Below are 20,663 nucleotides of genomic sequence, written 5' to 3'. Positions count from 1 at the left end.
AAGAATGTTGGCAGTAGCTGATAAGTCCATTGGAAATATCAATAAAATTTGAAAATCCCTTGTCGAATTTTCTTCAGACCTTTGAGAAGGCCTACCCATACACAACAAATAAGAAATTCACAATTCAAAAAATATGGAAGTGCATTCCAATAGTCCTATGTTGGAAAATTTGGTTGACACGAAACAAGTGCATTTTCAAAAATCAACTTCCACGGATATGGAAGACCCTCTCAAAAACGTGGGGATTAAATTCTAAAATCCTCTACATCAAAGGAACAACACCAACAAATTATAACACTCTTCAACAGGAAGAGCGAGATTGGCTTAGAAAAGCCATAATAAATGATAATGGACAAAAAGGACAGAGGAAGATAAACTCAGGAAATATATGGAAAATAAGAATGAGTGAAGAGGAACTGACAAACTGGAGGAAAAATCCGAATAGATACTGTCTATACTTTGATGGGGCCTCAAAGCATAATCCGGGAAAGGCGGGGGCAGGGGGAATAATCCTCAATCTTGATGGGAAAGAAAATGTCACATATGAATGGGGATTGGGACAAATCTCAAATAATAAGGCAGAAGCATACAACTTGTTGATGGGAACAAGACTAATAAAAAAAAGAGAAATTCAAAATCCTGTCATAATAGGAGACTCGGCCATAATAATAGAGGCAATGGCAAGAAACAAAAATCCAAGCAATGGGTTCATGAACATAATTTTTAGAAGAATTAGGAAGAACTTGGAAGGCTCTGGCGAAGTAATCTTTAGACATGTCTTGGGAATTCACAATCAACAGGTGGATTATTTTGCAAACCAAGTAGTGGGAAAAAATGAAGGGCATGTTCATGAAAACTAGGAGGAATATCACAACTCTGTTCCTTAATAATCAACAAAAATCACAAGCAGAAAGCTCATCAAAACCAAGGGAAAAATCACAATGATAAAAGCAATAAATCAAAAAACAACAGTAAAAAAACAACAAAGGACATATCAATACAGTAATATCCAGGAAATCATGGGAATGCAAAGGAAAAATCATGAAACTTTAGACTCCTGTATGAACAATAGCAGGAAGGACGATTGCAATCCTGGTCACAAGAACCACGTTGCAATCTATCTCATCGAAGGCAGGTCTCGAGCCGCGTTAAAGCACTACAAGAATAAAAGGTGCAGTCACAAAAATTGCAGCAGCAATCTCAGCGAAGAAAGCTTCATTTTCCGTGTTAGTATAGTGTTACTTTGGTTTCAAAGCCCCTCCCTATCTTCTCTAATAGCCCGCAGTGTTTTCTCTGTTCAGCGTACAAACTTCATCTTTAGCCCCCACCTTTCTTCTCACCCAGTGTGCTCACCTCGTATCCCTTCATTCCCTTCACTCCCTCCACTCCCTCCACTCAACAATACATTGTAGCGCAAATCCCTTCGGAGCATCCACGCCCTCCATTTGCCCCTCCCATTATCTCAACCCTCCTCCCTGACTGTTATAACCAGATTTTGGTCTTCCTTCAATTATGTCGTCCAAAGGGACTTCAACTCTATCGGAATACACGGGAAAAACCCGACCAAATGCTTAAACCAGACTTCAAGAAATCATTCACCTGCAACTATAATTATTGACGGATCCGCACTCCCAAGCCATTTCCACTGCGCTACTCCTTCCTTTCTCCGACCCCCGATCAAATCAGGACCGTTGATCTGGCGCTCGATCCGACGGTGGTTGCTTAGCCTGATTAATCAAACTTGCATGATAATCCTCCACTGTCGATCTGTACTCAATGGATCTGACGATTCACATCGATTTCGGGTTGATATCAAGCACGAAGAATACTTGCTCGAAAAGTGGTTTTCTCACTCTCCTTCGCTGCTACGTGTCGCTCGGTTAGTGGAATCGGGCAACCACTCCCTTTTACCACTTATGGTTTCTACCTCGCCCGAAATACCACTTCCGCATATAAATCGCTTTTACTTTTGGTTAACGTTCGGACTTGTTCGCGCCCGATGACCGTAGATTTTAACCATCGACGATTGCAACCGCTCCTCTAGATTCCTCTTCCTCCAGCACTTCTGGTTAATATCCACCGTTCATCCATTGACTCCAATCTATGCGATTTAATCTTGGTTGTTATTCATTTGACAATCTCATCCATTGATCTCCGATATCCAACGGTTCCTGTGTACGACAAAAGGAAAGTGCTTAACATCAGCAGAAGAAGAAGTATCTCAGGCAAAACAAAATCCAGGAAGCACAACAAAACAAGGAGCAATAAGCAGAGACAAAGGAAGAACAAGCAAACAAATCAAATGGAACTGAACTCAGGAGCAATCAGTCTACAAGCCATGAAAATCTGTCAGAGAATCCATGACATGTAAATTTCTCTTTCTAGTAGGTCAGTTTGTTAGGTAGTATACTAGAATTCTCATAAAAATACATGAAGTTTTGAACACAAGCTTAGGAGAAGAGACTGCGTTCCTATCTCATGGCTTAGATGTTTTTCATGTTACACTCGATCATAATAGGAGCTTGCTCCATCAAAGCTTTTGGTAATATATCAACTACCCAACCTTGTTAAAAAAAATGTTAACTCAAACTAAACCCTGAAATCATCAAATCTCTTTTAATACAAGGTTACATTGAACCTATCATATATAATTAAAAACAACAAAAAAAACAAAAAAAAAAAACAACAACATAAAATATATAACTTATTATACATGTAATATATAATCAATTCATGTATTTACAAAATAATTTATAATATTTTTGGATATTCTTTTGGAAAAGATTAAAGGAAAAACATATATATGTATATGCTTTTGGTTCTCCCTAATTACACCAATACATGGTACTTTTATTAAAGAAAAAACACATATATATATATTATGTATGAGAGAGAAAAATTCCTTTATTTTACCAATACATAGTACTCATGTAAAAGAGAAAAAATAAATGTCTTTGGTTTTCTTTAATTTTACCAGTATATAGTATTTATGTTGTAAGGTTGCAATGTCTATATGTATATATATAGTATTTATGTTGTAAGGTTGCAATGTTTATATATATATTTTAATTATGTTTTTTAAAGATTACAAATTATTATGATTTTCAAATATAAAGTATAAATATTTAATTAAAGAATCTAAAAGATTTTAGTATTAGAAACTTACTTTGATATTATATGTAACAATTTGGAATTAAAAATATAACTAATTTCATCAATTTATGTGATTAACAATCAACACATAATTGTTCAATTAAATGGCATATAATTTTTTAAAAACCACGAGAAAAGACTTACCTGTAGCAATGATATATCTTACTTGTGATTTTAGAGTTGTGACGTTATTCAATACCTGCTAATCGCAACAAAGTTTTGGGAACAACTCTCCACCCAACCATAGACTCAGCTACACATAATATTTTGATAGTCGGTCACTCTCGAGCCCTAAATCAGCTACTACTACCAAGGAACCCTTTGTCTAACAACACTTTCCTTCCAAAGGAATGAATAATGTTTCTCATCACTCTTTTCATCCATTAAATAGAACAAATTTTTCCAAAAATGGAAATGGATTTGCATGCACACAATTCATGTGTCAGCATGCCAATTTTTATTTATTTGTTTTAAGTTTTACTTAATTCAATATTTTTCTTAATTTAACTCTTTCTTATTTTATTCATTTTTACCTTTTTGTTAATTTTACTTATTCTTACTATTTTTATAATTTATTTTTATATTCTTACTATTTTTATAATTTATTTTTATATATATTTATTTAGAACTTTAATTTACTATTTTATTTATTTACTATTATTATATTTTCTTCATTTTTATATTTATTTACTATTATTTTTTTATTATTTATTATTTTATTTACTTATATATTAACATTATTTTATTTATTTATTTATTTTTATTATTACGAGGCATTATAATCTCGAAACTATTCAAGCTTCACTTACATTAGCTACATGTTCATCTGTGGAGATTTATTGTAGCTACTTGGCTCCTATCTGCATCATATCTTGAATCATAATGTGCTTCTACCTTTCGGGTTCTCTAACAATCTTCATACAACTTTGATCAAAACAAAGTATCATAGTCGAATCCAACATGCCACCAAATATTCCATCAAACAGATCCAAACTCACTCCACAATTGTCATATCTTTTGCAATGTCCAATGCAACACAATTTTGCTTCATGCTCGCTAAAGGAACCATAACCAAACTTAAGCGGAAACTATTAGCATCGTTTTCACGTTAACAACACAACTAGCCCAATCAAAATCAATACAACAATTATTGGTACAACGATGGATCATCAATATCAAGATTCTCCAACTTCTGCTAATAGATGTTGCCATAGGTCTATAATCCATCATCCAAACTTCTAGAGGGTCTTTATCACAAGTTACTCTTGGTTTTTTGCCAAACCTCAAGTGGTAATGTATCAATCCAAGATCCTTCTGCTTCCAACTCCCTTTGAAGGCAATCATTTTATTTAACTCATGAGTCCTTCTTAATCATTCAATCGATCCCAAAGTACAAGGTCTTCTTTAATCATGAGGCTCCTTTTTCATATCTTTTAAGAATCATGAGTAACCTTTCCAAATGAGGCAAGTGTCTTATTTTTAAAATTCTTCGTTTTACTAGGAGAACATTCTCAAGTTTTGATTCCATGCTGCCATCTAATGCTAAGTCTTGACTTCTTTAATGCATAATTCAAACTGCATGGTCCTCCTGTAGGAATATGCTTTGCTATGTCCTTCCAATTCTTTCATCTACTTGTCAAATTATAGTAATATATTTTGAGAAAATTTTGTTTTTGAAATGCTCTGCATTGTTCATTGTCTATATATTATAGTAATATCGCTCGCTCATTCATTGATGTATAGGTTCTTTATTGGAATTTGAAGCGAATGTTAACTCTTTCTGGCTGGAAGAATCTTTAACATGTTGAAAGCTAGATATTGACTTCCATTGATAGGCTTCTTAACTCTCTCTTTGTTTTGTTCTTTCAAAGTCTTGACTGCCATCCTATAGTCCTTACTTCTTAGAGAAAAATGTTAGCTTCCTCTGGATCTTCATGATGAAATTTTGGAGACACGAGTCTTTCTACATTATGTGGGAACATCTTTGGTCTTCTCATATGCAACTAAATGTTTCTTCTAGAGTTTTGTGAAGGATTCTATGTAGACAATGGTTCAGGAGACTTTTCTTCATAAAAACTTTGGAACATACTTCAGTAAAACGATTCTTTATTTCAGCTACTTCATTGTAAATGAATATGAGCTCTCTCTTAATTTCAATCTCCTTGAAAAATACTTATAAGTTTATACAATTTTCCTTCACGAATCCCACTTGTCTTTTATGCTATCTCCCATAGGTCGTATAATTGTCTTACGATAGAAAAAATACTATTCTATCTATTATATTCTAAGCAATAAATAGAAATCGGACTTTACTGTAAACCTGGTACAAAAGTAGATTGTAGAGCTATGTACAGATGCCATATTCTTCATTAACTTTAATAATAGAGACCCTTGTTATTTTCATCCTTGGGTTTCTTTGGAGCTTCTTCATCTTCAATTATTGATGCTTCATGTATTTCCTTCCTCTTATTGTTCTTAGGGTTTTTGGGGCAATCTCTCTTATAATTTCCATATTCATGACATCCATAACGTTGAACTTCAGACATATTCATATTTCCTTGAGATTTTTTACCAACATTTTTTTCGAGGAAATATCTAGGCAGATACACCTAAAGGGATCACATCCCACCAACTTATTATCAGAGCTTAACCCCAAGGGTGTCGAGGAGAATTGACCTCGTGACCTCCCATTAGCGAGGTGCTTTAGCAACGAGAACTTGACCAATTGAGCTAACCCTCGCGGCTACCAACATTTTTGTTTTGAGATCCAAATTTCTTATTTCCAAACTTCCTTCTTGATCTAGCTGCAAAAGCTTGAGAATCTTCATTATTAGGTTGAGTATTGCTTTTAGCGTTTAGCCTTTATTCCTCTAAAATACAAGCATCCCATAATTCTTCAAAAGTAGGAGTTTTCTTTCTAGCATAAATGCCTCCAGCAAAGCCATCCCAAGTTTCAGGTAAAGCATCGATTATGCAGGTGATCAATTCAAAGTCAGATATAGATTCACCAAGCCTTTGAAGTTGTTCTTTGATTTTTTATATCTTCATAAAATATGAAGCCACATTATCATCTTTTTCCATCCTTGTTCCATAAATTTGATTCCTCAAATATATCTTATGATTGGTTGTGTTGATGGAGTATAATTTCACCAAAGTTTCATAAACTTCCTTGGATGTACACAAATATGAAACAAAAGAAATGATATGGTCTTTGATGGATTCAAAGAGAATCATTTGTGCTCTTACATGACCCTGATTATATTTGGCCACTCCTCGAGCATTTCTTTTATCTGGTAGTGGAAAAATTCCTTCAACAAATTGCATGACTTCATTTTCTATAAGGACTAGATCAATCCCCATCTTCCAAGCTTTCAAATTGGATGTTCCTTCAAGATTTGCGCCTTCCTTGTAGATAGATGTCATTTGATTGGAAGTATTAGACAGAGAATATAAGAGTACTTACTTGGGAGTGAGAAAGAGTTGCTACAAGGGTGTCTTCAATCAAGTATGCCAACAAATTGTGGTCTTCAAGCTTCCTTCCTTCACCTTAGTTCTCATACCATGTTGAGAAACCAAGTATAATGAAGTCTAAAACTTAATTCCTATTATTGATAATTACTTATGAAGTTTAATAAGGAAGCCATTGAAATTGCTTAAGTCTAGAGATAAGAATGTTGTTTCTCTTAGTTACCAAAATCATTTTACAATGGGATGTCCTTGAAGAATAGGTTGGAAGACTTGGAAGAAGTCCAAATGCTACCAATCTTGAAGGGAAAACAAGTAATCTTGGGAGTAACCTAAGTGTAATAGACTTCAAAGGCAACATCAGATGTTTTCATTGCCTTGACAACATGTTTGAGCATGACCTTGGATGAAGGTCAAGAATAATAGTCTTCTAAGGTGAATCCCGTAGTAAATATTGGGTAGTGCATTGTTGTAGATGTTGGAGGTGGCCTTAATATCCACCTACCATCTTTCATTCATTGATCAAAGCCACATGTGGCTCATTTCTTAGGAGTAAATAGTTGAGCCTAAGGCACTTGTAAAGGTTCCAAGTTTAGTGAAAGGAAGACATACGAAGAGCCATTTTTTTAGAAGCATGAAACTTGTAATAGAAGCAAGCATCCTCTTCTCCACATTGACATTGATTTAGGAAGTTTGTTGTCTAAGAAGTAGGAAAACAGACAAAGAGGCACTAATTCATGAATGAGGAGCAGGGCATTTCAATTATAAGTGGACAGATGGTGACAATGAAGGAGTTGACTAATAAATGTGTGCTTTCAACTTGGATGGTTTAAATAGGAAACTAAACCAAGTTGACAAGGAATTTTCTTACCCACCTTTGTAAATGGGGATCTAGGATGAGAAAGAGCCTCTTTGGTAAGTTTGAGGATGATTTCTAGGATGATCTTGAGATCTTGAGATCATTGGTTGAAGGTGACAAAAGTATTGTTGTGGATGTGTCTCTCTTAAGCAAGAGGTGTGAAGGTCTTTTTGTTGACTCATATCTCACTTATGAGATTTTGGACACATTGTTGGAGTGTTTGAATGTAGTGGGCATGATGACCATTTGCTACCCTCTTCTTGATTATAGAGCTTACATGATCTATTGCTTAGGAGTCAGTAGTGGATCATGAGGGCACCAATAAAAGGGGCCAAGTTTAATGCAAAATTTAGAGTGTTGGGTTGCAGAAGATGACTTTGTAGTTTGAAGACAAAGGTAATGTTCTTGCCTCGGTCTAGTAGCATTGTACAAGCAAATTGAAGTGCAAAAGGAAGTGATTGTTATAAACATGAACAATTGCACTCTTATGGAGTTGATTTGGGGATAAATAGGTTGCAATAGTCATGGGAGAGCTCAATGTATAAAAGCATGGAAAATTTGGTCAAATAAATGATGCATTGGTAGATTTGGATGGTGCAACATTTGGACATGTTAATGATCCTCTTGGTGCAAGTTGGGTTGTAGCAGTAGTAAGTAACCACAATAGTGTTGGACTTAGGTTGCATTCATGGTAGAAGGTTGTAGTCGCAACAAAAATATTGAAGAAACATTGTTGGCAAAAGTACAAGTTCAAAGGAAGAATTAAATAGTGGGTAGTTACATAACAATTATGGCACGGGAAATGCATAGTATTTTAAGAAGTCAATTATTAAGGGATGTGTGAGTTTGCGCAAAAAAACTTAGAGGACAACAAGTTCTTGAGGATGTTGTTAAGAACAACAATGACTTTTACTAGAGGATGATGTAAGGCCCTAACATTGAACGACTTTAGGCCCCTCTGCATCATGATCACCGTTGTGGTCATTGACCAACATGGATGGACACGATGAAATATTTAATGTCTCAAAAAGTTGGTTTTGGAGTGCCTTAGCTTATTGGAGAGGCACACCATGAACATTAGGTGTCATTGTTTAGGTTGGGTGCATGGTAGACCTTGGAAACTGACATTAGTTATATGCACCAATAGAATCTTGGAAAGGAATTTAGCAAGGAAAGGCAATGAGGGTTGTCATGGGTAACCTCATATGCTTCTATGAACTATGCATGATAAATAAAATTATTGTAGAGAGATTGATTGGATTAGATTCTTGGATTACATGTAGACTAGAAGAGTTAGGAAGCCTACACTTGGAAGTTGCGATAAATGAAAAAAGTACCTTTGGGTATAAGTATTTGCAAGGCACAATTATGGGATGCACATCCACTAGGCACACATTCATGGGGAACATATCCATCATATGCACTTGGGCATATTGTTGGGTGCACTTGGGAACAACTGAGGTGGAATCAAATGGACTTATTTGTAATTAGGCAAACTCAAATGGACTTGGGTATAATTGGGAAAAATAAGATGAACTTGGAAATAGTTAGGTAGATTTCAATGGACATGGATTGATTTGGATTAATTTGGGTCGAGTTGGACGGAGTCAAATAGAGTGGGATGAGTTAGAGAGACTTATACAAACTTGGGTGGACTTGTATGAACTTGGTGGACATATGATGAACTGGATATACTTGATACACATGGGTGAACTCGAATGAAATGGGAAAACTTAGGTTGAGTTGGATGAACTTCAATCAACTAGGTTAAGATGGAAGAATCAATTAGGTAGACTTGGGACAATTTGAGATGTTTTGTGACAAATATAACATAATTGGATTTATTAGGTGCACTTGTTAGATGTGGATGGTTAGTAGGCAAGTCATCAAAGGGAAGCAATTTGTTAGATGACATTTGGGTTCACCTTAGAATGAAGGAGCTTGCAATGTGCAAGGCAAGTCTCATGTAAAAGGAGGGCACCTCAAAAGTTGTAAATTAGGAAGTGAAAGGTTATCCATAAGGATTGTAGAGGAGCTCTATGATTGTGCTAAGTTTAGGGTTAGGAATAGTGGGGTGAACTGTACTGGATAAGTTACAAGAAGAAGATAGGACTTGTAGGAGTCAGACTTGTGGTTGATGTAGGGGTTGGATTATGCAAGTTTGTTGGGTAGTAAGTAGAAGGTTATTTGACTTGTCTTCATTGTACACATGTAATAGAGTTGCATGTAGGAGGTTGCAACTCCCTTGTTATATATGTGTGTCATTCTTCATATAATAGAATTAAGGAACCTACCTTGGGTGTCACCAATACATGTGTATTATCGACTCTCTATGGTTGTTGGATACTATTGTTCCTTGCCTTGCTTTGTGTTGAAATATTGGCTAAGTGTTCTAGTATTGTTGAGATGTTGTAACAACCCAGGTTAAGTTTCTATGTAAATAAAATGAAACCAAGCTCATGGGACATGCATTCCAAGTTGAATGGAGGGAAAAAAATATTACATTGGGAATCACTTATGATTTATTATTGGCTATGGAAATTGGCATTGGCATTGGAAGTTAATATAAGAAATAAAGGAAAATAGGAGAAAAGGAAGATGAAGGGACAATAATATGCATGCAAGGGAAAACAAAGGAAAACTAAAGGAAAAAGAAAAGAAAAAGAAGAGAGAACATTCACACACACTCTTGGACATTCTAGCATTCATTTAGAGAACAACAAGAGAGGGAGAACAAGCACTTGGATACAAGGAGGACTCAAGCAGGCAAGCAAATAACAAGAAAGGTAGCACAAGAGAAGTTTGGACAACAACAAGCAAGGGCAAAAAATAGTTGTTGAATTGCAGTGGTGTACAACCTTGCCTTTGCCATTTCATGGATAGGCATGATGTAGTGGGTTCCCTATTTTGGTTAAGCTTTGGATTGCCGATATATTTTGGATCTTGGTTGAAGTGGTTTCAATCAAATTCCCAAGGGTTGAGGGTGGAGATGGTTTTCTCTTGGAACTCTTAACAGGTGGGTGGAAATAGGAAATCTCCTCTGGGTATGGTGAAGCAAGTTTGATCCAACCTTGTTTGGTTTTGGTGTTTTCTGGACCAGTTTAGGTGAAACATTGTGGTTGAGGGTTGAGGGGGTTTAGCCTCTAGAAGACCTGGTTGGTCTATTTGTTTATCCCATGTGATCCCATATTCATGCTTGGAATATGGCATAGGGGTGATTGGCTAAAAGAGAGACTCAATTCAACCCAATATATGGTCGAGTGGTACATGAAAGTCCCTAACTTGGTTGGTACTATGTATATGTTAATATGTGTTATTGTTTATTGATGATCAATGAACTTAAGTGTCGATTTATTGTTGTTTATATGACTGGTTTGTCATGGATTCATTCTGGTTAAATGTTGGTTACATGCATGATATATTTCTTGTTATATGATGTGCTCTTGATCTAGATCTAATTCATTGTTTGATGGCTCATGGTTGATTTATATGAATGCATGTGCTAATCTATGATTTAGTGCAGCTAGTGTTAGAGGGTAGCAAGCCTTCTTGATGAATATTTGATGAACTAATGAAAAATTGAACAAACTATGCATTCATGACCTACAGGTACCATAGTCACAAAGTGTTTGTATAAATGACTAATTTGGATTGCTAACTTCCTGTGGTCATAACTTTGGCATACAATCTTCGTTTGACTATCATAATACCTCGTTTCGAAGATGTCCATGAGAAGGCCAAAGAGAACATATGTGAAATAGTTTTTTTTTTGCACTTTTCTAGTCTCTCCAATTTCCCTGAAAATGTCATTTAGGCCCCCAAATGGCCTCAGAAGTTTAGGACCTTAAAAATTGCCAAAAATAGAAAGTGGTGTTAAATTTAAGGAAATGAAACTGAAAGGAAATAGTGTTGGGTTAAGTTAGGTTGATAACAATGTGATCATGTGTCTCCATATGGTTTCATTAACTTTGCAACAAACCCATTTCCATAATTGAATCTTGGAGGTTAGGTCATGCATAGTGACTCTCAGCTCATGTTTACCTTGTGAGCTTGTAAAATTGGGTGAATGTGGGGTGGGGTGTTATAGATGTTTTAAAGGTCATATTTGGATGCATGCTTGCTATTGAATGAACTTGGTTGAGTAGGACTTAGTTGTGTTCGCTAGAATATAGCTTAAGGAAAAGTTATGGGTAAGCCTTAAGTGAAGAGGCATAATTTGGTTGTAGTAGGTGTAGGTTGGCCAAGCCTTACATATGAGGTAAGGCATATTGCATTAATTTAGGCATTGAAACAAATTTGGGAGAAATTCAAGTTGTAAAGAAAATTTTGTGTCGACTACAAGTCCACGAGATTGTGGTTATCTTGAGTATCCCACCACTAAGAAAAACTTGAACATGTATTAGTTGATGAAGTGTAAAGGGCCACGAAAGATGTTGAAGGTTTATTGTGTAGTGTGGGTTATTATAGAGGTTTTGGAACTATTGCAGGTAGCATAGAAAACATGTGAAGATATTGAGACAATTTCAAGGGAAGGGATATAGAGAGATCCATAGAAGGTGCCTTCATAATGGAAAATGGAGGTTTAAGGATTGAGAAACCTTTTTAATGCATGTGGATCTCCTTGTATGTTTGCAGTATATGGCCATGTTGTAGGGAAAACCCAACACCCCCCATTACTTCAAATAATGGAGACCCTTTCCATTAATTTTTGGCTAAGCATCTTTTATGATTTTCATTTAAGTTAATTGTCTTACAATTTTGTCATTTTTTCGTTTTCATCGGATTTATATTTTGATTGTTTCATTGAATTCGACTTTTCACCTGCTTTCCATCGATACGTGTTTCGCCTCATTTGGTCAACCGATTTTTAAATAACACTCTTTTGAAGTTTGATCATTTTCTTGCCTGGGCAAAAAAATATAAATAAATGTATAATATTTCCATTTTTTGTAACTAATTAAGATAAATAGTCATTCATAGTAAATATTAACTCTTAGTTAATTTTTACTAATATTTTTTCATTTTTCATTAACAGTCCTACAAATTACCTAGCTAAATTGTAAGTTAGTTGAAAAAAGTTTCAAGATCTTGGTAATTTACTCCAATTTGTTATTTAAAACAAATTACCAAACCCAAAACCCTAAAATTGCAAAACAATTAAAGTCCAATTTGTAGGATTATTAATTCACATGGGCCCACTTCACATTCCTTCTTTTCCTTCCAAAAAAATGCGATCTAAAAAAAGAGCGATAAAAATTTGCAATTGCGATATCACATATCGCAATTTTATTTGTCACTTGTTTTAAGATTTCGATCATGCAATTGCAATTTGGTTTTATGCTTGGGGTTAAATTTTTTAACATAAAGTTTCTCTCCACCTTATAACTCGCTTACCTCACCCTCACATCACTTTCCTTCCACCTCACCTTAACCCTTATCCTTTTGTTGACTTATGTTATCCATCCATACCCTCCACTCCTTATAACTCCATCACTGTCGCTAGTCCTCCATAACCCTCACACTTACAATAAGAATAAGGAGTTTTGTTTATATATTAATTTGAGTTTTAATTTTATTAATATAATTTGTAATAAATATATTACATTTATATTATAATATATTATTATTATTATTATAATTTTAATATAATATAATTATATTCTAATTAATTGTTAATCATTTTTATTAATTAATTGTTGTTAATAATTATTTAAGTTTAATAATGTACATGTAATTAATTAGCATTAATTAATTAATAATTGTAGCTTAATTTAGAATTAGATTTTAATTAGGAAAATTTGATTTTTAACCTAAGCAATAGAAATTCCATAATTATGACAATTTTAATATACCAACTTTGGAAGCTCGTAAATGGAATTTTACTTGGCCAAATGAAGCCCATGATGGCTCATTGGAAATATAAAACTATGGAGAATATTTATGAAATAGTTTCATTTCCAAATTTGATCATTTATTGGGCCTAAAATCTAGCAGAAGATTAAGCTCTAAATTTTTTAACAAAACTAAATTCTGAGTTTAATTTTTTGCATTTTCGTTTGCCTACAACTTCTTATGAGTGCATATCCATTCACCTATGTTCTCTTTGACCAATTAGATCATCACAAACATCAATAGAAATGTTTGATTCATTTTCATTAATTATTTAATTAAGTTTTGATTGTATATGTTTTAATCCCAGATTTGGCTTTTTGATTTTATTTTTGAATTTTAATTTTGTTTTGATTTGTTTTTGCAGGAAAAAGTTGAAGAGCTGAGGAGAAGAAGATCTTAATCAATGAGAATGCTCCAACAATATAAGAGTGGAATTCTTGGCAAATGAAAATTGACGGAGTAGATTTATTTTTAACAAACTTTTTTGTTGAGAATTCTTTTGTAAATATTATAAATAGCAGGTTGTAGAATGTATTGAAGGCTGCTTTCCTCTGCAATTCTGGAATTCTTAAAAGCACTATTGTAATAGGGATTTAGAGTTGTAGGTGAGAGGAGAGAAAATCTCGGATTTGGGGATTATTAAAGATTTTTCTTTTGCATTTTGAATTATGTATGGAGAACACAACTTGCACCACTGCAGCTCTTGTTATAACAACATAAGTTCAAATATTGCAGAGGATTGTTGGAGACCAGAGCCAGAGAAATGGATTCAATAAATTGGTATTTCTAATACTTTTTTTTTTAAATACTAGTTTCATTTTATGATGACATGAATGTGTCATTTTATTCATATTTGTGCACTATTGTCGATATCAATAATTTGTCTCAATTATATGTTATTATTTATCTTTACTCTTATGGGTTGAATTCTGATTTTTGAGTAACTATTTACTCATAAATCTGTCTTTTAATACCAATTTAACAAATAGTGATATGTTGTGAACTATTTCCTCATATTATTGTTTAATTATTCGAATTACTCATTTAGCAATCAATATCATTTTGTGAACTACTTCCTAAATGTTGTCGGTTGATTATTTCAGTTAAGAGGTCTCTGAATAGAATGCGTTTTGGTATTCATAATGTTAGTTAATTGAACTACTTCATTAGCTTGATATTCATTATAAGCCAGACATATGTAAATCTCAGTCGTTTAAATATTTTGCCCTTGTTGGGTTAGATCTATATCTGCCTAATTGAGATAGGATTAGGGTTTAGTTCCTTTTGCTTGCATTTTAAAATAATTTTGCATTTAGATTAATTCTACATTCCTAGAAGTCCTCTTCCCAAAGAGGCAAACTTTAGTTGTGGCTTGGCTGAGCCCAAGATCAGCTTAAGGATCACTTTCTTGCCTCATAAGCAAGAGGGTTGATTTGATGTCTCTTTTCCATTGGTAGATGAAAGTCATATTGTAAGCCATTAGAGATGGAGAGAAGGTAACTAGACCTAGTTAAACAAGTAGTAACCACTATTCTAAACATAAAATGAGTTGTTTTAAGGTTCGGACCGGGTGGGCATCCCCAATGTTGTTGTAGCGAATTTCGAGGCATCAACTGGCCCTCAAATGGATTTTGAGCATGCTAAAAGGATCTTGCAAATCATTGAATCCAAAAAGTGTGCATTGAGCCCTCATTCCCAAGGAGTGGTATTTTAGTTTTATATAAATGGTCTAGATTTTAAGGGATGAGTTCCTAGAGTCTTGAATGCAAAAGAGAGGAAGAGATTAATCAATTGATCCTCCATGAACCTTCTCTAAGGAACTAACTTTGCATGTGTAAGGAACATTTGTTAAAACCATTAGACACAATACATAAATGGAGAAAAAATATGCCATGAAAATATGTGTGTGTTTGTGTGTGTGTGTGTGTGTGTGTGAGAGAGAGAGAGAGAGAGAGTTGGGGAAGAAGGATTAGGGTGAACCATAACATAAAATGTGACCAATTTTAAGATCCATCCTTCTTGAACTTAATTGTCTGTTTATTGTTTTTTTTGTGACATGTTGACAAAGTCAACTGTTATGGACCAAATACCCCATATAGCACAAAAGAGAAAGCATGGGTAATTTCATGTCTTAAGAACGAGAGAGAGTGAGGATAAGTACAAAATTTTATGAACCTTGGTTTATGGGTGTACATCATCGCTATAAATATTGGGGGAAACACTTCTCAAAGTGTGGTCGAATGGTGGGATCCTTACTATGGGTCTAAAGGGAGTTGAGAGCTCGCTTGAGTTGATAACAATGTAGGTATGGTGACCCTTTACTATATGTAAGACTAGGTTCACTATGTTTGTTATTATTAAATAAAGTCCACTAGCTAGATAGCTCTAAATAAGTGTAAGGTAATGTGGTCTCGTTAAGTAATGTAACCTTGAATAAATGCAATGTAATGTAATTTGGTCTCATTAAAGTATGTGGCCTTGAATAAATGTAATGTGATGTAGCCTAATAAAAGAATATCTTACTTGGTAGTTAACATTTGGTTATGATTAGGGTTTTCTAGCTATTTATAAATAATGATGGTGTCCTCCTTTTGGCCCATGCTTTGGAGTATATTGTATTGAAGCTTAGCTTTGAGAGGTTGCCCTCTCAAAGAGATAAGTGGCCAATAATGAATATTTTCATAAAAGGATCATTACATGGTGCTATCCTACCTCGAGGGTTTTGATATCAAATCAAGTACGAGTATGAGCATTTTTAATATATTATTTGCGATTCAATTTTAAGGGCTAAGGATCATAACAAAAACTTTGATTAAATTTGACTTTGAAAATTACATGTTCATTACATTCCTTTTTACATTTAACAAAATTATGCCTTTAACTTTAACCTGTACATCTAGAAAGAATTAATTCCTATTAAGATCATTCTTGTCATATGGTTGGCTTGGAACAACAAGATTCTCGCGTGGGATAACCTGTCCAAAAGGGGCCACCAGGGCCCGGGCTAGTGTCGATTATGCTCTAGCTCCGGTGAATTTGTTCTACACCTCTTCCTCCAATGTTTAGTATCTTACAGGTTTGGGGACAAGTCCTCCAGTTTTTAAAAGTCCCCTATATGGTCTTCATCTCTATGGAACAATGCCTCCATTGGTGGATCTCCAATACGAGACACAAAAAAGCCATTCCTTTTTATGTTATGTGGGAGCTTTGGAAAGCACGAAACCCATAGATTTTTAATGACAACCCTGTCAACATTGTCTGCATATGCTCCAAAATCTTGGCATGGGTAGATTCACTGGTTGGCAAATCTCAGATGAACCAGGTGTCCAGGTCATGAATTTTCCATGCCATTATTTTGTTTTCCTGCAGGTTTGTTCGATGGGGCTACACATGCGGGTATATGTGGCTATGAAGCTTGGATAAGGCTTTCTCTTCTCTCCTACTACAAACTGTTATGGCAAGGTAGTAATGGCTCCAACACCAGGGCTGAAGTGTTGGCCCTCTGGGGGTTACTATGGTTCGCAAGAATAAAACAAATTCATCACATCCACATATATGGTGATTCCAAGTCACTCATCGATGACATTCTGGGAAGATCTAATTTTGGCCCATCACATCTCAAATGTTGGATGGATCGTATTGTGTTGTTAAGACAAGACTTTCAGACTATTACCTTTCAACATATTTTCCGAGAGGCTAATATGGAGGCAGATGGCCTCTCTAAACTTGGTCTACTTGCCCCTGATGGTTATATGCATTTTTGTTGTGCTGAAGATGGTGCGGTGCGGGAAGAAGGCAATATGATCATCGAATAATGTTTTAGATATATGTTTTGGTTTTCACGTTTGCTATATGGCCTTACTTGACACATGTATGTTATAAGGTTTTTCTTTGATTTATTTATCCTGGGGGAGGATTATGTCATTCTTTTGTTTTTGTTTTTTTCACATATGAATACTTTGACAATATATCCTATATGGTCTTGAAGGGGATAACAAACAAAATTATGATATATGTACTGATTTTTTTCACATATAAAAAAATCAATGTTTTTTTCTTCTCGCCAAAAAAAAAAAAAAAAAAAAAAAAAAACTTTGAAGTATAAAGCCCCTTATAATTTAAATCATATTGGGAAAATCATAATACAACTCTTGTACCAAAGGCATGTGGGCCATATCGCAAATAATTCTAAAAAGGACCTATAATATTGTAGAGATCAATTAATTATGGAAAACATGCACAATACGATCAAATAAATTAACAGTTCAATACATGTGTTAAACCACTTAAGTCATAGTAAAGTTTGACTAAGTGAGTGACTCAAAACAATGTGTCCTCACACATTAGGACCATTTTGGGACCCCAAGGGAGGCCTCATAACCAATGAAGACCCCAATTAATGCACGAAGGCTGAAATATATCTAAAATATTAGAGGGATTGAAATAAGTCAATGAAAATACTTATCATAGTTAAACATGCAACCAAAGAGGATAAAGACAAAAGGTGGACTTTGCCATGGCATTAAACATTAGATGGGAAAACTGTGATCATGCATTTAGATGAAGATAGGGGACTCTAAAGGTATTGTGAACCATCACTAGGATGGATAAGATAAAATTTACATTGTTAGTGATTGGGTTATGTATACTCAATGCACTATAAAACCCACACACTAACTTCCAAAGCGATGCATATGGTCAATGCAAAGTGAAAATATCATACATGCAAAACTTGCAAAGAAATTGGTCATAAGGTTCATGTTGATATCTAATGTGTATAATTTGGGTTGCAAGTCCCTAAGTTAATATTTTAGCATACTCCCTCTATTTGTGACTGATATCATTGACGATTTCAATGTCATGCCTTGTAGGCCCTCTTTGTTTTATTGTTATCTATTTGATGTAAATCACATGTTATCTTACTATAAAGGTATACCATCATTATGATTAGATATTGTTCCACATTAACACCCTCACCCTTCCTTCTATAACGGTCATTGAAGCATATCAATTATCACAAATCCTTAAATGTGCTTTAACCATAGGATATGCTATGCCATTACTTGTCCATAATTTTGAGGTGATTCATTGGAACTATTAATGTGGATGATATAGACCCTAAGGTTTTTTTTATTGGAGTTGGAGCATTTATGGTTCATGTAATCTAAAAGACTCCTTGATCTGAAAATTGATCATCAACTTTGCAAGGTTTAAAATTTTGGGTCTTTAAAAATGTCGTTGTTCTTACATGTTCAAGTATGAACAATTAAATTAAACAAACTTGACAATATAAAACAAGCATGCCATACTCAACATAAACTTATGGAGAAGTGCGCGCAAGCAAAAGAAACAAGATGACAACCATATGATAATGGAGTTCGTCCAGTGTGGACTACGTCTTTGGGCCTTGCTTCAATCTCGGGGTGGGCACTTTATTGATCTTAGTAGCTAGATAATGAGTACATAAAATCTTTGTGAATGCAAGAAAGGGAGTTTGTCCTTGAGTAGCACCGTCTCTCCTACAAAGGGACGTTCTTCTACAAAGAACTCTCACTCATAGAGTCCTTCACTTTCAACAAGCAAAGAAAGTATAACAAAAGGACACTCTCACATGCAGTGGCAACAGGTCCTCATGAATCCACTGCTCGGAATCAACTCATACTCATCTCTTTCACAATTGTCACGCAATTCATAGATCAATGGCTATAAACATGACTACTTCCTAATGAAGTGTCACTATGGCCTTTTCTCAAAACCCCAATATGAAGATCGCCTGAAAATTGGTTGCTCAAAAGAGAAAACAGACATTTGCAGATGAATTCATTAGGAAATTTCAAGTGTTTTGAGTTTAAATCGACAATGTTTTGCTCAGTCCCTCTAGGCCTCCCTTAGGAACCCCTGCCTCAAAAATAGCGGGAAATTAACGTTGAGTGCATTTGGTCACCAAAACCATGATGACACATTAGTTACATCAAACTGCAATTATGACGTCGCCATGATGCTCAAAAGGGCCAAAAACCTCTATCTCGACTATGATGGTGCTAAAATAGGCTTCCAAATGGCCAAAATACACCCCCTTTACCAATATGTTTTGTTAACTGCGCCACAAATCCCCTACACTCTGCAAAACAATCAACAAATTGGGCATATAACCCAAAGGTGGTGCATTTGATTAATTCCCAGTAGGTTGCGGGTTCGAACCGGCAGGGTTAACATGCTTTGTGTGTTAATGGTTTAAATATTTAATAATATTTTAAATGGGCCGCTAGCCCTCCCAGATGTTGTGCCCATAGTCACATTACCATGTATATAACTGGGGGTTGTTGGCTCTGCGCCATAGCCCTTGCTGTAATCCTTGGCTCCGTTGTGCTCCATATGGCCACAAGCTATTGGCCTGTCCTTAGCCCTCGCCTTCGGCTCCGCCTTCGCTATGGTCACGTTCAATACATATACCGTGGGCCTAGCCCGATTGACCCACCCATTACTCCCAACTATTGAACCAATACATAATAAATAAAACCAATGAACCATATTTAATAAACGATTCCCATGGCCCAACGATTGGGTGGTAGATTTGTATGCCGAAGGTTGGAGGTTCAATTCTTGCAGAGGCTCATTCGGTCTGTTAATAAAATTTTGGCACAAATTCCTAGGTGACATGGCAACCTCTCATAGGCCTATGTGGCATCTCTAATTGGCCCACGTGGCGACCTATGATTGATCCATCTCACAAATCGTACTTTCAGTCACCTACCGATGTCAGTTGGCAATTAGACCGTCATATTTCCATGTGTCCTCACGTGATTAGTCCCTGTCTTGTCTGTATTGCCATCCACCAACTGCCATGTCATACATTGATTCTTCCACTTGTTTGCCACATCATTGTTGTACAATGCCACTTGTTTGTTTGTCATAAGGTCACATGGTAGTTTTTGATCGGGTCATGTGGCGCCCATTCAACCTTGTCTAGTCAGCACCATGCCATTTGTACATATGCCATGTGGCATAATTTTATTGACCTAACCAAACGCTGAAAAATCCAAATCCGAGTGACTCGTGGTAACTCCTTGTGTTGCCATGTCAGCGTGCTAGTGTCATCACCGTACTACCATGTCAACATGATGACGTCATCGGTCGTACTGCTAGTCATCTGTACAGATTGCCATATGGCAGTCAACTTTGACCTTTGAATTTTTTTTTTTTGCATGTCAACCTCGAACTATGACCTGCAATAACTTTGTTATACAAAGTCCTTTTTCGTCCGTTCAAGTTGCGTTGGATTCGAAATTTTGAG

The sequence above is a fragment of the Pinus tabuliformis genome, chromosome 7, assembly GCF_031772625.1.
Source record: "Pinus tabuliformis cultivar Carrire ecotype Pingquan chromosome 7, CPIR1, whole genome shotgun sequence".
NCBI lineage: Eukaryota > Viridiplantae > Streptophyta > Pinopsida > Pinales > Pinaceae > Pinus > Pinus tabuliformis.
This window is presented reverse-complemented; position numbering follows the sequence as displayed.